Source organism: Ovis canadensis, chromosome 1 (assembly GCF_042477335.2).
Source record: "Ovis canadensis isolate MfBH-ARS-UI-01 breed Bighorn chromosome 1, ARS-UI_OviCan_v2, whole genome shotgun sequence".
In the NCBI taxonomy this organism is placed as follows: Eukaryota; Metazoa; Chordata; class Mammalia; order Artiodactyla; family Bovidae; genus Ovis; species Ovis canadensis.
This window is the reverse complement of record NC_091245.1, coordinates 218,633,156-218,647,911: the sequence shown is the minus strand read 5'-3', so window position 1 is coordinate 218,647,911 and position 14,756 is coordinate 218,633,156. Positions and strand designations below refer to the sequence as shown.

General features: G+C 40.8%; 1 protein-coding gene across 1 annotated transcript in view; it reads left to right on the top strand.

Moving 5' to 3' along the window:
- The first annotated feature begins 369 nt into the window (after nt 1-369).
- FNDC3B (fibronectin type III domain containing 3B) overlaps nt 370-14,756 on the top strand; it is a 414,553-nt gene continuing 400,166 nt past the window's right edge. Inside the window, exon 1 of the mRNA XM_069560055.1 lies at nt 370-496. The gene's annotated coding sequence lies outside the window, so the exon portion shown is untranslated. The remainder of the gene's footprint in view (nt 497-14,756) is intronic.

Here is a 14,756-nt window from a genome sequence, read left to right as displayed (position 1 = left end):
CCTGCGGCTCCTTCATTGCAGGCAGATTCTTTACCACTGAGCAACTGGGGAAGCACTCCAGAAAAAAGTTGGAAGGGGCTTACTACCAATCCTTTTCATAATAAAAGAAAAGGAACCATATTACAGTGATCAAATTCATAAGGAATTTTCAGATTTGTCTGACTCAAGATAGGAAACTTTTTTCTGAAAGGGGCAAACAGAGAATTCACCTTGAGGGAAATAGTACGTGCAGCTAGGAGTTTGGGCTCTCTCCCTGAAACTTGTCTGAGAGGGTCAGCCTCTTGGGTGTTTCTGCAGGGAGGCTTGAGAGGAACTGCTGTTACCTGCTGAATCACCCTCCCCACATCCTGGCCCGCCTGCCTGCTCCCTGGGGGGGCTGTCTGCCCTTTTAGTAAAGGCCACATTTGCTTAGAGAAAGATGAGATCACCACCTGCGTGAGTTTCAGGGATGGCCAGAGAATGGCCTCTTCAGATGACTTGGGTCCACCCTCAGGAGGTAAGAAGCCTACCCTTTCCTGTGTACTTAACCTAGCCTAGCCCTTTGGACAAATAATGAATATAACTTGGAGACTTTTCACAGTTTTCTTCACAATTTCCATTCCATGAATGTCTGTGGAAAGAGAACTTTTCATGTCTTTCTCTTTGTATATAAAGTTTTGTTGAGGTGGGTGGGGTGTTAACACATGAAGTTTTAACAATAACAACAATAAAAAATACAGTGAGAGTGAAAACTAGTGGGAAATATAGGTCAGGAAATCTGGATTCTGGGTTTAGTTTTCACCTTCCTATGGGACCTGAGGTATATCAGTTGACTTGTGTGAAATGTCCTTCTTCATGAGGATATTGCATTAATCCATAGCAACATGCATAGCTGATATGCATGATGGAAACAGAAGGGTGACCTAGAATGTATTTGGAGAGCAAACATAGAAATGGACTTAGGAAAAGTCAGAGGTTGGGGGAGGAAGGGAGTCAGGTCACGGACCCATGTACAGAAGAAGAGTGTGGACAGTGAGGGCTTCCCTCATAACTCAGTTGGTAAAGAATCTGCCTGCAATGAGGAGACCCCGGTTCAATTCTTGGGTCGGGAAGATACGCTGGAGAAGGGATAGACTACCCACTCAAGTATTCTTGGGCTTCCCTTGTGGCTCAGCTGGTAAAGAATCTGCCCGCAATGCGGGAGACCTGGGTTCAATCCCTGGGTTGGGAAGATCCCCTGGAGGACGGCATGGCAACACACTCCAGTACCCTTGCCTAGAGAATCCCATGGACAGCCTGGCAGGCTGCCGTCCATAAGGTCACACTGAGTCAGACACGACTGAAAGGGCTCAGCAGCAATTCTGCTGCTGGATCAAAACATGAGAAAAAAAACAAAGCATTTTGGGAAAGAAAAGAATTTTTTAAAAAATGGACAGACCAGAATGGCATAATAGCCTTTTCTTTGAAGTCATACTGGCATATGCTCACTCAAATAAGTTGAATCTTCATCTTGGCAGATTCGTCTGGTGAGAATGCATGCCAATCTAGAGCCCACACTAACCATAGGGCCTCCTTAACTAAAGATATTTATGGATGTTGGATTTTCATCTCAAGAAGCACAGAAATGTGCTGAGCTTATTTTCCTTCTTCCCTGTTTCAGAGCAGTGTGCGTTGCTGTCCTCGCCAGGGGTCCTGAGTAATTTTTGCATATCAAATATGACTGTGACAGATAGCAATAAAATGTATTCGAATCAATAAACATTGATTGGGCACTTTTTAGTTTTGGAGATACGAAGAAAAATAAGACACGGCCCTTGCCCTCGGAAAAAGTTAGACATGTAAACAAATAAATTACAACACAGCATCCTTAATGCTATGACACACTATGACCAAAGCAGGAAGGAGGAGGAAGTGATTAACTCCTTCTGGGAAGGCTTCACAGGGGGTAACAAAAGTTGGGGGAAGGGAGATTGTGTTACACAGGCTCCTGAATTATTTATAGAATTTTTTTTTTTTAATGTGGGGAAGGAAGGTTTTGATGATCAAATAAGTTAAATAAGCCCTTTCTTATAAGATTTAGTTTACTATTATAGCTGTGATTTTAGGCAAATTTCTGAATTTCTCCATACCTCCATTTCCTTTCCTATAAATTAGTGATAGTAAAACACAACTTAAATTATTATTGTGATAACTGCAGAATACAGCTGGACCTATAGACATTAGATACACACACACATACATTTACATCCCTCTAATAAGAGGTAGAGCCTATGCCCATGCATCAGGAAACATTCAGTAACATAATAATTAGGGCTTGTGTATGATGAAAAAGTATAAGAGTAAAAGATGACTAAAGTTTTCCTAGTAGTGAAGTGGTGTCTTGAATCCTCTTATTTTCCAAAGGGAAGGAGGAGATCACTAGAGAGAAAAGAATATCTTAGTGGCATAGATCAACTGGTGAAGACATATTACTAGTCTTCTTCAAGATCAAACTCAAAGAAGAAATCAATACATGTCTTCATTTGTTTATATTTTTATTGAACTATAGTCGATTCACAATGTTGTGTTAGTTTTGGTAGTACAGCAAAGTGATTGAGTTTTAAATATATATATGTTCTTTTCCATTATGGTTTATTATAGGGTATTGAATATAGTTCCCTGTACTATACAGCAGGACCTTATATAGTAGTTTTTATTTGCTCATAATTTATCCCTCTTTCACCCTCTTTTCTTTGGTAAACATAAATTTGTTTTTTATGTCTGTGAGTCTGTTTTTATTTTGTAAATAAGTATGTTTGCATCATATTTTGGATTCCACATATATGTGATATGATAATCTCTAGGTCTCTCCATGTTGCTTCAAATGGCAACAAATGTCTTCATTTGTATGATAGGATTGGTAGATAACTGGGGATAAACAAATGACATTTTGCAGGGTTTTAGATACTGGGTATGATGTAAACTTTAGGACTGGGATAATTTATTTTTTTATCTTGTAAGATTCTGAATGGAAAAGTGAGAACTGTTGACAGTACTTTGCTGCAATTCTTTTGAGTAAACTAAAGTTCCACCAAATCTTTAGAAATGGAATGTTGCTAGTTCTAATAGGACAGCATGGGCCTGCTCTAAAATAGAGAATGTAATATTAGTAACTTCCATTTATAGAAAGCCTAAGAGTTAAGAGAATTGGCTCTGGGGTTGCACATGCCCAGGAGTTCAAATCCCAGCTTTCACTCTTGTAGGCATGTGATTTTAGATAATTTACTCTCTCTGCTTGATCCCTCATCTGTAAAATGCAGATAATAAAACTGACTTCATAAAAGATTGTGTGAAGATTTAATGAGCTCACACATGTAAAGTACTTAGCATAGTACCTAGCACCCACAGTCTCCAAAACTGGTTATTCTTGTAATTACTGTATTATATATTCTTGTGAGAGCCAAGTGGAAAAGGGGGTTGATTCTTCCTGGGAGGAGAAAGAATCAGAGATGCAATCCCAGAAGAAAAATATTTATGGTGCCCACTAGAAGAGCTATAGTTTTTTCAAAAATAAAGAAAATAATAGGTGTTGGCAAGAATGTAGAGAAATTGGAATTCATGTTTCTGGTAGGAATGTAAAATGGGGTAGACACTTTGGAAAGAGTTTAGCAGTTTCTTACAATGTTAAACATAGAGGTACCATATGATCCAGCAATTGGACTTCAAGTCAAGAGAAATGAATGTATAGTCAAGAGAAATGAAAACATATGTCCATAATAAAGACAGTATCTGGAGTTACCAGAGTTATTTGTAATAGTCAAAAAGTGGAAACAACCCAAATATCCATTAATTGCTGTTAAGTAAAAGCAAAATGTGATATAGCCATACAATAAAATATTGCATGCATGCTCAGTCATGTCCAACTCTTAGCAACCCCATGGACTGTAGCCCACCAGGCTCCTCTATACATGGAGCTTTCCAGGCAAGAATACTGGAGTGGGTTGCCATTCCCTTCTCCACAGGATCTTCCCAACCCAGGGATAGAACCCCAGTCTCCTGCATTGGCAGGTGAATTCTTTATCACTGAGGCACCTGGGAAGCCCAACCAGTCACAAAAAGGAGTGAAGAACTGATACACACTACAATCTGGATGAACCTTGAAAAAATTACACTAAGTGAAAAAAGTCAGTCATGAAAGGCTGCGTGTTGTATGATTCCATTAATACAAAATTCCCAGAATAGAAAAATCCATACACACAGAAAGTAGTGGTTGTCAGGATCTGGGAGAAAGCAGGAGGGGAGTAGACAGTAACCACTAACAGGTACAGAGTTTCTTTTTTGGGTGACGGGAATGTTCTGGAATTAGGTAGTGGTGATGGTTGCACAGCATTAAGGATGTGCTAAAAACCACTGAATTTTACACATTAAAATGGTGAATGTTATATGAATTATTTCTTCATAAAAAATTTTTTCGGTGGACCTTCAAAGACAAGTAGGGACAGGCCAGGCAAATCAAGGAGAATGAGGGTACCCGGACTGAGAACACCGAGGTCAAATTTCAAAAGCAATAAAAATCAAGCTTTGTTACGGTAAGAACCTGGTAGAATGGCTGTGCTGCTCAAAGGTAGTCAGTGGCCTGTGGGTTGTTATCTATGATGGTACAAGGAAAGGAGGAGAGAGTGTGCTGTAGAAATGCTAGCAACCTAACATTGTGCGGTTGTTGGCCTCCAGTCCTTGGATGGGATATAGAGCAAAGGTGATCATGTTTGTGTGTAGATAGGTCGCCCAAACTGCACACTAGTCCTTCACAGTAGGACCACATAGCTGGCCTTGACAGATGGGAAATGAAAACAGCGGGTTCTTCACTTTGTAAAATTTGAGAAGTATTGTCATATGGGATGCATTACAAGGAGTAACAGCCTGGAGACATGGGTTGGGAACTGAGTGCAAACAGCTTTATAAGTAAAATAGTTTGAAGTCATCTTCATCCAGAGTTCTTTGACCAATTTCTACCTAGTTATATACCATGAACGACACTGTGACACTTCTAAGCATAGATTATCTCTTAGGAGTTGAGAAAATGAGGAATCAGGCAATTTCAGAGGAAAGAAAATCTTCAAAAACAAAACAAAAACCCCTTGGAAACAGTGAGGGCACCACTATCCCTTCTTGGAGGCAACAAAAAATACTTGGAATCATTAAAAAGGGTTAAAAGATACACATGGCACACTAATTCAAAAGTCAACGATTTATTTCTATTTATTGAATAAGAGAAACCAGAACAAGCCATTCCAGAAAGAGAAACTGAGTTGAGAGCTAGGTTAATGGTAGAGAGACAAAGTCAGGAAGAGGAGAAGTAGGAGATCTCATTGCTCACACTCTCCCTCCGAGGGAAAGAGCCAAGCCAGCCTGCTCAACCTTTCAGAAGCAGAGCACTATATTGATTCCAGACATTGTTATTCCTGCACACGAGGTGGTGGAGGAGGGTTGTGGGCGGGATGAAGAAAGGAAAGGAAACCAAGGTATTGACAGAAAAACAAGCTTCTACTTTCTCAAAAGTCTTGGATGTCACTATGAAGCAACCACAAGACTTCCCCTGTTGTCACATGTCGACTCATTCTTCCCAAAGTGAGTCCATTTATTTAATGTCTAGTTTCATTAAAGTCGATAAAATTTTGTTTCAGAATCCGGGCAGTGCTAATGTAAATGCTTGTTTGTCTGGGGTTGTGCAGAATGAAGGAAGTTCATGCTCTGCGCAAGTAAAGCAATGTGTCATGTCATATTGCCAAAAGGTTGCATCATTTCTAAACTTTCCGGAAGACTGGATGGATGAGAGGTCATCTATGTTTATTTTGTGAAGTTCGGCCTACCAGGAAATGTGTGGGTACAAGAGATATTTTAGGCCCATGAGACTCTCACTTTAGATGCTTAATCCAGCAGCATGTGCTATAAGCTTCAGTCTCTAACTAAATCTTTGAAAAGAGTGGCAAGTTGTGAAGTATGCAAGGTTTTTGGCTGCACTAACAGAGCCACGTATAAAATCCTGTTGCCAAACAGAGACTAGAACCAGATGACAAAGACTGAAAACACACTCTGTGTATTGACTTTCTCTATAAAATACTCATTATAACCTAATTCAGTAATATTTGTTTCTAGGAGAATTGCATAATCACTCAGCAACCCATATTAATTAAGTCTGCAAACTGACCTTGAAAGAAGACTTTTAGACGGAACTTTTCATGTCAGGTTTCTTTAAGAATATAATAGAATTACTTCACAACAAGGAAGAAAAAACTGTTTTAAGGAAGTAATTTTTAACATACAGCGTAACAGATGTGATAGTTAATGGCCCACCTGCAATCCTGTTCAAGTTCATTCATGCACATTTTATATGTCATCTTCACATCCTCCATAATCCAGAAGATAACAATATCCCTTCCCTAGAATAAACGGCTTTTCTTTACTTTTTCATGTGGTCTTGGGGGGAGGGGAGGTTGCCAAAGAAAGTTACTCACACGAAGACACTCTCAACACACAAACACACCCCTTCCTACCCTCATCACACACATAAAGCACAAGGAAACCAAGAAACAGGAGATAATGATACTAACACCCAGAGGAAGGCAATGCCAAGAGAGGGAAACAGAGGCCAGCTCTGTTCCCAGAATGCACAGCAGAGAACCCATACGTCATCTCTATTGTTGAAGCTATTTGGGTTGAGTTTTTATTTGAAACTCAAAGAATCCTAACACCAAAACCCAAGATGTCCATCTCCCTAGCAGACAGTACACCTCGTTGTACTATTTCAGGAGGTTGGAGGGGCATTCTGAAATAGCTCAATGGAGAATATTGTCTAGGTGATTGGAGTAGTTTCTATGTGACTGTTGCTCCTTGGAACACAATCCCACTTACATATGCTACCAAGTGAGTAGTGCCCCCTAGAGTTGTGCAATATGATATATAGAGGTAATCATAACCCACCCCACTGTACCAGTTAGCACCGTCAGTCTCTCTACATACCTAACACTGCTTGGTCTTGGGTGAGCAAGGTTCTTCTAGAACTTGCTGCCACCACCATTCCCCTTTATCATGAAATGCCTCTAAGAGAATGTTTCTCCACTATATCCTTTCCCTGGATCCTCACAGTGCAGGTACTATCTTTTAGCTCAACCCCAGGTAGAACAAGGCCGCTTCACATAGCAGATGGATGCCAATCATTTGTATCTAGTTCCTGGCTCCATTATTCTTGGCCCTAGAATTCCTTGTATTTTTCACTTTCCTAGGGGCTACAAATTCACTTAGCAACAATCAACCTCAAGTCACATGTTCTTTAATCTTTTCCAGTTCTCTGACCAAGTTTCTTCTTTGACCTACCCTTTCCTTCTATATCATATTTGAAATCCTTGCTTTGTCTCTGCTTTTAGTATAACAGTAACTCAGAAAATATATCACTTCATTAAAAAAAAATTTCAAGTCTTGGAAGCAGTGTTTATCAAAACTTGAGAGCTTCTTTTCATGTAGGAATTTGCAGCCAGCCAAGCCCAAGATTCTTTTCTTACTGATTGTAGACAAACATTTCCAACTCATGGTATACTTCTCCAGGGGCCCTGATAATTTATTAATGGTAGAGGGAAAGGGTCTCCTCCTCTGAAACCATTCATGATGCAAAATGAAAAACAAACTTCATTGCCAAGACTTTAACCAAAAACCATAAAACAAAACAAATGGGTGATGACAATAACAACAAGGAGTCGTTATAAAGAAAGCATCATCTCTTAAAGATATACAAATGCAAAGGAAAATAAGTTGATATGTGGGAAATAAGTCTGGCTGTACGTTAAACATTCTTCCTGACACCAAGGTGGAAACCATGCTTCTGCCTCCCACCCTGTTCTGCATCAGTTGTTTTTCAAGTCATATCAATTTTATTTCCACGTGAGTCATTCGTTCATTCAGCATGCCTTATAGAGTCCCTCTTGTGGACCAGGAACCACTGTAGGCACCAGGAAGGCAGCAAAAAGAGGGAGAGATGAGGTCCCTGCTCTCATGGAGTTTGTAATGTAGTGAGGGAGTGAACATATGAACGAGGTAATTCCAAGTAGTGGCAAGCACCACAAAGACAGTAAAACAGGATCATTTTGATAGAAAATTTTATAAATTCCCACAGTTATGCCCTACTTAAAAATCCTCATTTCTTCCTAAGATCCTCCATCACCTCCTACTGGTCTTCTCATTGCCTGCTTGCTGCCTGATGCATAGCTGATCGTGTTATTTCTCAGCTCAAAAATCCCCAAATGTCCATAAGTCTATTCTCCATGTCTGTTTCTCCATTGCTGCCCTGTAAATAAACTCTTCAGGGAGTGGAGAGGGTGAGATGTATGGAAAGAGTAACATGGAAACTTATATTACCATATATAAAATAGATAGCCAATGGAAATTTGATGTATGGTTCAGGAAACTCAAACAGGGGCTCTATATCAACATAGAGGGGTGGGATGGGGAGGGAGATGGATGGGGGGTTCAAAGGGAGGGGATACATGTGTACCTATGGCTGATTCATGTTGAGGTGTGACAGAAATCAACAAAATTCTGTAAAGCAATTGTCCTTCAATAAAAAATAAATTTTAAAAAAATCTCAAAATGTGCCACAGTACCATCCTTGTGAAATATTAGATGTTCCCCTGCCATTGAAGACACTCATGCTGTGATCCCAAGCTCCCTTCCAGGTCCATCTCACACGTTGCATATTCTGTGCTTTATGCAAACAGGACAACTCCTGGGCTTTCTTGGCTTCCTACCCTGCCAAGCAAACTCTGTTCAGTTCTGGGTGGCTCATCCCAGAGGATATCTACCTATTGAAGCCCCTCTTCATGCTCTTCCTCCTTTCTGCCCCCATATACAAAACATATCTTTTCCTTCCTTGGGCTCCCAGAAGACTGCATTTGTCCATGGAGTTTTTACGCTACCTTACTTTAGGTGGAAACAGTGGCAGATTTTATTTTGGGGGCTCCAAAGTCACTGCAGTGACTACAGCCACAAAATTAAAAGACACTTGCTCTTTGGAAGAAAAGCTATGATAAACCTAGACAGCGTATTAAAAATCAGAGACATCACTTTGCCAACAAAGGTCCATATAGTCAAAGCTATGGTTTTTCAGTAGTTATGTACAGATGTGAGAGTTGGACCATAAAGAAGGCTGAGCACTAAAGAACTGATGCTTTTGAATTGTGGTGCTGGAGAAGACTCTTGAGAATCCCTTGGACAGCAAGGAGATCAAACCAGACAATCCTAAAGAAAATCAACCCTGAATATCCATTGGAAGACTCTAATTCTGGGAAAGATTGAGGACAGGAGGAGAAAGGGGCAGCAGAGGATGAGATGGTCAGATGGTATCACCAACTCAATGAACAGGTGTTTGAGCAAACTCCAGGAGATAGTGAAGGACAGGGAAATCTGACATGCTGCAGTGCACAGGGTCTCAAAGAATCTGACATGACTTAGTGACTGAACAACAACAACCTTACTTTAGAGTTATTGCTACCCTATCTAATCTCCTGAGAGCAGGGATGATGGTTCCATAATTTCTGTATTCCTATTGCCTGTCACTGGGCTTGATAAATAGTAGCTTCTCGATAATATTTATTATGAAAGTGATTTAGAATGAATTAGGTGACTAACAGTAACTTTTGATGATATGAATTATTCTATCATGGCTGCACGTAGTCTCTCTAGTTTGAAGTTAAGTGATGCATTTTGCTAAAAGTGAGTCTTACAACACATTGTGCAAAGACAGTTTAAATGAATTGGTAGTTTGAGCTGTGAAAAGAATAGAAACATATTATTGAGCACCTACTACACGTCATATTATATGAGACACCTCAAATATATCATCCTTCATTGAAACAAGGAGACCACCTTCATGGCAAAAAGCTGGCATGTCAATATATAAATTTATCTTTCAAAGTTCAGGATAATTTCATCTAACAAATTCTATATTTTCTTGTTAGTTTTTTAATATATCCATCTTCACTTATCTCCTTCCCCAGTTAGGGTAGAGATTTGTCTCTTTCTTTTACTTCTTTTTTTTCCTCACTGCTGTATTCTCAGCACCTAGATAGAATAGTGCTGGGTAACCAAAGTAGACACTCAAAAAATGTTTACCAGATAATTTGACCTTAATGTGATTTTTTTCCTGTCCCTACACATGCTATCTTAATAGGTCTTACCGTTGGTCCCTGAGAACAAAATGACCATTTTGAACATTTGCATGTGAAGACCACGTTCTTCTCTGCTGTAAATAAAACTCAAACATTTGTCCCAAGTGACCCAGCTTCACAGGTGTACATCCCGAGAACCAGAAACATCTGGGTGAAGAGGGAGGGGAAAAACCTGCAATGTTCCAACCCCACAAAACTTTTTAAAAGACAAAATGAGAGAAAGCTTTAAGAACAGCCAAAGCCTTTTGCAAAAAGAATTCCCTTGTGGAGTGAGGGAAAAATTTGGAATAGAGGTTTCCCTGGGGCTGGAAGTGTTTCTGGCCTCAAGGATCATCTGAACCAACAGCGCGGCTTGAGTCAGTGTGGGTTCCAAGTTCAACGCCTGCCAAATCCAGGATTTCTCCTCCCCAGTTCTAAAGACAAAAGAGAGAAATTAAATCTGTTGGAGATCTGAGGTATAAGGGAAAGTACAACTAAAAGAGGGAGTCGGTTTCTATTTATCTTTTAATACCAGGCTGCTCTCTTAGTTGGCGTTCCTCAGATTCTTGCATAACAGTGTTTCATTTACTTATGTGTGGGTGTTGCTAGTAAATGTACACTCTTTTCTTCAATAAATAAGGCAGGTGGGACATTACCATCAGAAAATATATTGATTTGCCTTTTTTTGAACTTGCAGGATAAGGTAGTAAGCCTGTTTGTTTCAAGATATCCACCTAAATAAACACTAAAAATTCTAAACAGTAAATATTTCTTAGACTTCAGCCCAGGAAATTGCTGCATTTTTAAAATGTTTTCTCCTCTGTTTGAGTCTTTACCTCTTTTGCACCTGAACTGTGAAAAGAAACCAAAGAACTTATTTTTCCTATCCTGGCTCAGCCTTTGTTTTTAATCTTGTCTTTGAAATGGCAACACCAAGGTCAACAGTGGCTTCTCTAAGTGGCAGATGCTTTCCCCTTGCCAAAGGAGATAAAGGGTGAGGATAAAGAAACATCTGACTTTCTGGCCCCAACACATGATACAAGGAGGAATATCTCTTTGGCTCTTTATCCTTTTTAAATTCATCTCTTAACTTTCTAATATTCCCCTCACTCAAAATTCAGATTCAATCAATATTTATGTTTTTATCATATGCCGTTCATGTGATACATATTAATAGAGTGATTTACTCCTTTATTTAATAGCTATTTATTATTAATACTCATCAGACCTTGTCTAGACTCCAGGGTTAAAACCGCAAAGAAGAAAGGGTCTCTTTCCTGAAGTTTAAGGGTGGATAAACAAAGTATGGTTGGTGCTATGATTAGGCAAACCTCTAATATGGCAGAGGAAGGGAAGAACACCTAACACTGCTACAAGAAGACCATAGAAAGCACCTTTAAAAATGTCATCACTAGGAGTTAACCCACAAAAAGGGAAAAAAACAGAGAAAAGTATTTGCAAAAGGCCAGAGGCAAGACACAGCAAGCAACCTTATAAAACTACAACTAGTTCAGTGTAGTTGAAGTGTATGCTGCAAGGAGTGGTAGTCAGACACGTGAGAGAGAGAAAGACCAGACCATGAAAAAGCTTTATATCTTGTGGACCAAGGGAGTCAGTAAACAATGTGAAACAGGGCTGAGGGAAGGGACATGATTACAGACTCAGAAATACTGCTGTGGGTTCAGTGTGAAGATTAGAAACCAAGAGACCTGTTGGGAGGTTTGGTGGTAATGCGAAGAGTAAAGGGTGCTCAGACTCGACCAGTGACAGTACAACTGGAAATGAGCCCTTGGAGCTGAGAATTGTTTGGGGGAGGCACAGTGTTCAGGATCTGCCTACTGATTAGCTCTAAGGGTCCGAGAAAAGGAAGAGTCAAGGAGAAAGAGCAGGTTTTAGAGGAGAAATGAAGAGAAGAATTCAAATGTGGCCTGACTGAGTGAAGATACCAGTGGGACATCCAGGTGTAAACATCCAGGAGACTTTGTGTAATATAGGTCTGAGGCTCAAGAGTGCCTTCTGAGTCACTGGCATGCTTTCAAAGGTCATTAGCATGTAAACATTCATTGTAGATAAGAGAATGGATAGAATCACGTAGGCAACGTATGTAATGGGAGAAGGGAAGAGAACCAAGGTCAGAGACTTGAGGACACTGATCTACAAGGAGGGCAGTGGAAACCACGTCCAAAAGGGGACTGAGAAGGGGCGGCAAGTACAGGAGAGAAACTAGGAGAATGTGGTTGAATAGCAGACAAGGGAAGAGGGCATTCTAGCAGAGAAGGGAGAGACTCTTGTTGTTGCTCAGTCGCTGTTCTGTCTGACTCTGAAACTTTGTGGACTGCAGCATGCTAGGCTTCCCTGTCCTTCACTATCTCCTGGAGTTTGTACAAACTCATGTCCATTGAGTCGGTGATGCCATCCAACCATCTCATTCTTTGTTGTCCCCTTCTTCTCTCGCCTTCAATCTTTCCCAGCATCAGGGTCTTTTCCAGTGAGTGGGCTCTCATCAGGTGGTGAAAGTGTTAGAGCTTAAGCTTCAGCATCAGTCCTTCCAGTGAATATTCAGGGTTGATTTCCTTTGGGATTAACTGGTTTGATCTTCTTGTTGTCCAAAGGACTCTCAAGAGTCTTCTCCAGCACCACAATTCAAAAGCATCAATTCTTTAGTGCTCATTCTTCCTTGTGGTCCAACTCTCACATCCGTACATGACCACTGGAAAAACCATAGCTTTGACTATATGGACCTTTGTTGGCAAAATGATGTCTCTGATTTTCAATATGCTGTCTAGGTTTGTCACAGCTTTTCTTCCAAGGAGTAAGTGTCTTTTAATTTCCTGGCTGCAGTCGTCATCCACAGTGATTGTGGAGCCCAAGAAAATAAAATCTGTCACTGTTTCCACTTTTTCCTCATCTATTTGCCATGAAGCGATGGGACCAGATGCCATGATCTTAGTTTTATGAATGAGTTTTAAGTCAGCTTTTTCAGGGAGAGATGGACAGTGTGAAATGCTGAGACGTCAAGTCAGATAAGAAATGAGAATGTTCATGAGATTTAGCAAAAAAGGTGGCCATTTGTGACCTGAGAGTAGGGTCAGAGGAGAGGTGTGGGCCAAGGCAGACTATTGTCAGTTGAGAGGGAAGGATGGTGAGGAAGCTGCAGAAAATGTGCAGTTATTTCAAGAACATGGGCTGTGAGCAGGAAAACAAGGATAAGAGAAAAATGGACAGGGAGGGAAAGGAGAGTTGGAGGGAGGATTTTTTTTTTAAGTGTCTTAAGGATACTTAAATGGGAAGTATTTAATGAAAATATCAATGTTGAAATATATAGGGAGGGTAATTGTTAGAGGAAAGTGCTTGAAAAGGCCCAAGGTGATGAGAACCTAAGTACAGGTAGAGAGGTTAGTCTTAACGGAAGGTATGCACAGGTATAAATACAGGTGAGGTGGTGGTGGAGGGGAGGGCAGGGAGGGCTGGCAGCAAAGTATGGGCATTCCTGTCTGCAGCTTCGAAGTAGCGGACAGGGCCATCTGCAGTTGGGGTGAGGTAGAAGTATGAAGAAATGGAGCAGAAAGTTTCATGTAAATGGAGGAAAAGACTTATAAAGATGCTGTGGAAACTGAAGGAACACAGCTGACCAGGCAAGCGGGAGTTCTGGGGCTGTGCTAATGACCCAGATGTTGTAGGAGTGAATTTGGAGCACACCCCTCCCAAGAGGTGGATGAGCTTTTCCAGCAGTGCCCCCAGCCCTGAGCACAAAGAAGGGAGACAGCTGAGAGTGGAAGAGCTTTGCCTGAAATTCCTGATGGAAAGACAGCTTGAAAATGCTGCAGGGGAAGCACGAAGTTCAAGAGTGAGCCAGGTTTCCAGGGAGTAGGGACAGTGCCACAGTTGTCATATTTTTGAAAATAATATACTCATATATTTTTACTCTAAGTAACTCCCGAAGCATAGTCCTCCTGACTCACATACTGGATAGGTTATCAATGGGGCATGAATACTGGCCATCTTGGAAATATTGAGGGGGATATTTGATTGTCACTGATTATGAAGTGCTGCTGGCATTTAGTGGGTGAAGGTCAGGGATGTTAGATGTTAAACAGTGCCTGGGACCATCCCACCCAAGCAAGAATTTTCCTGCCATGTAAAGCAGTGCTGTTCCCATTGAGGATCGCTGGCAGAAAAAAGTAGCCAGCCTCCAGCCAAGCCCCCATTGATCCCGGTCTCCTGGTATTCACACCCTTGTTTTGTCCCTCCCACGTTGTGCTAAGATGGATCTACGTGATGGATAGAATATAGCGGAAGTGAGTCATTCTGTAGATTAGGTTATAAAAGATTGCAGCTCCTATCTTGGTCATGCTGTCTCTTGGATCATTCACTCTGGGGGAAGCCCTGTGGTCAGCAGCTCTATAGAAAGGGCCTCAAGTGAACAACTGAAGCCTCCTTCCAGCATCCATGTGACTGAGCTTAGAATCAAATCCTTTAGTTGCACTCAAGTCTTCAGAGACTCTAGTCCCAAAGAACTGGAGTATAACCCACCCAACTAAGCCACTTCATGACTCCTGACCCTCAGAAACTATGTGAAATTGTAAACAGCTGTTGTTTTAA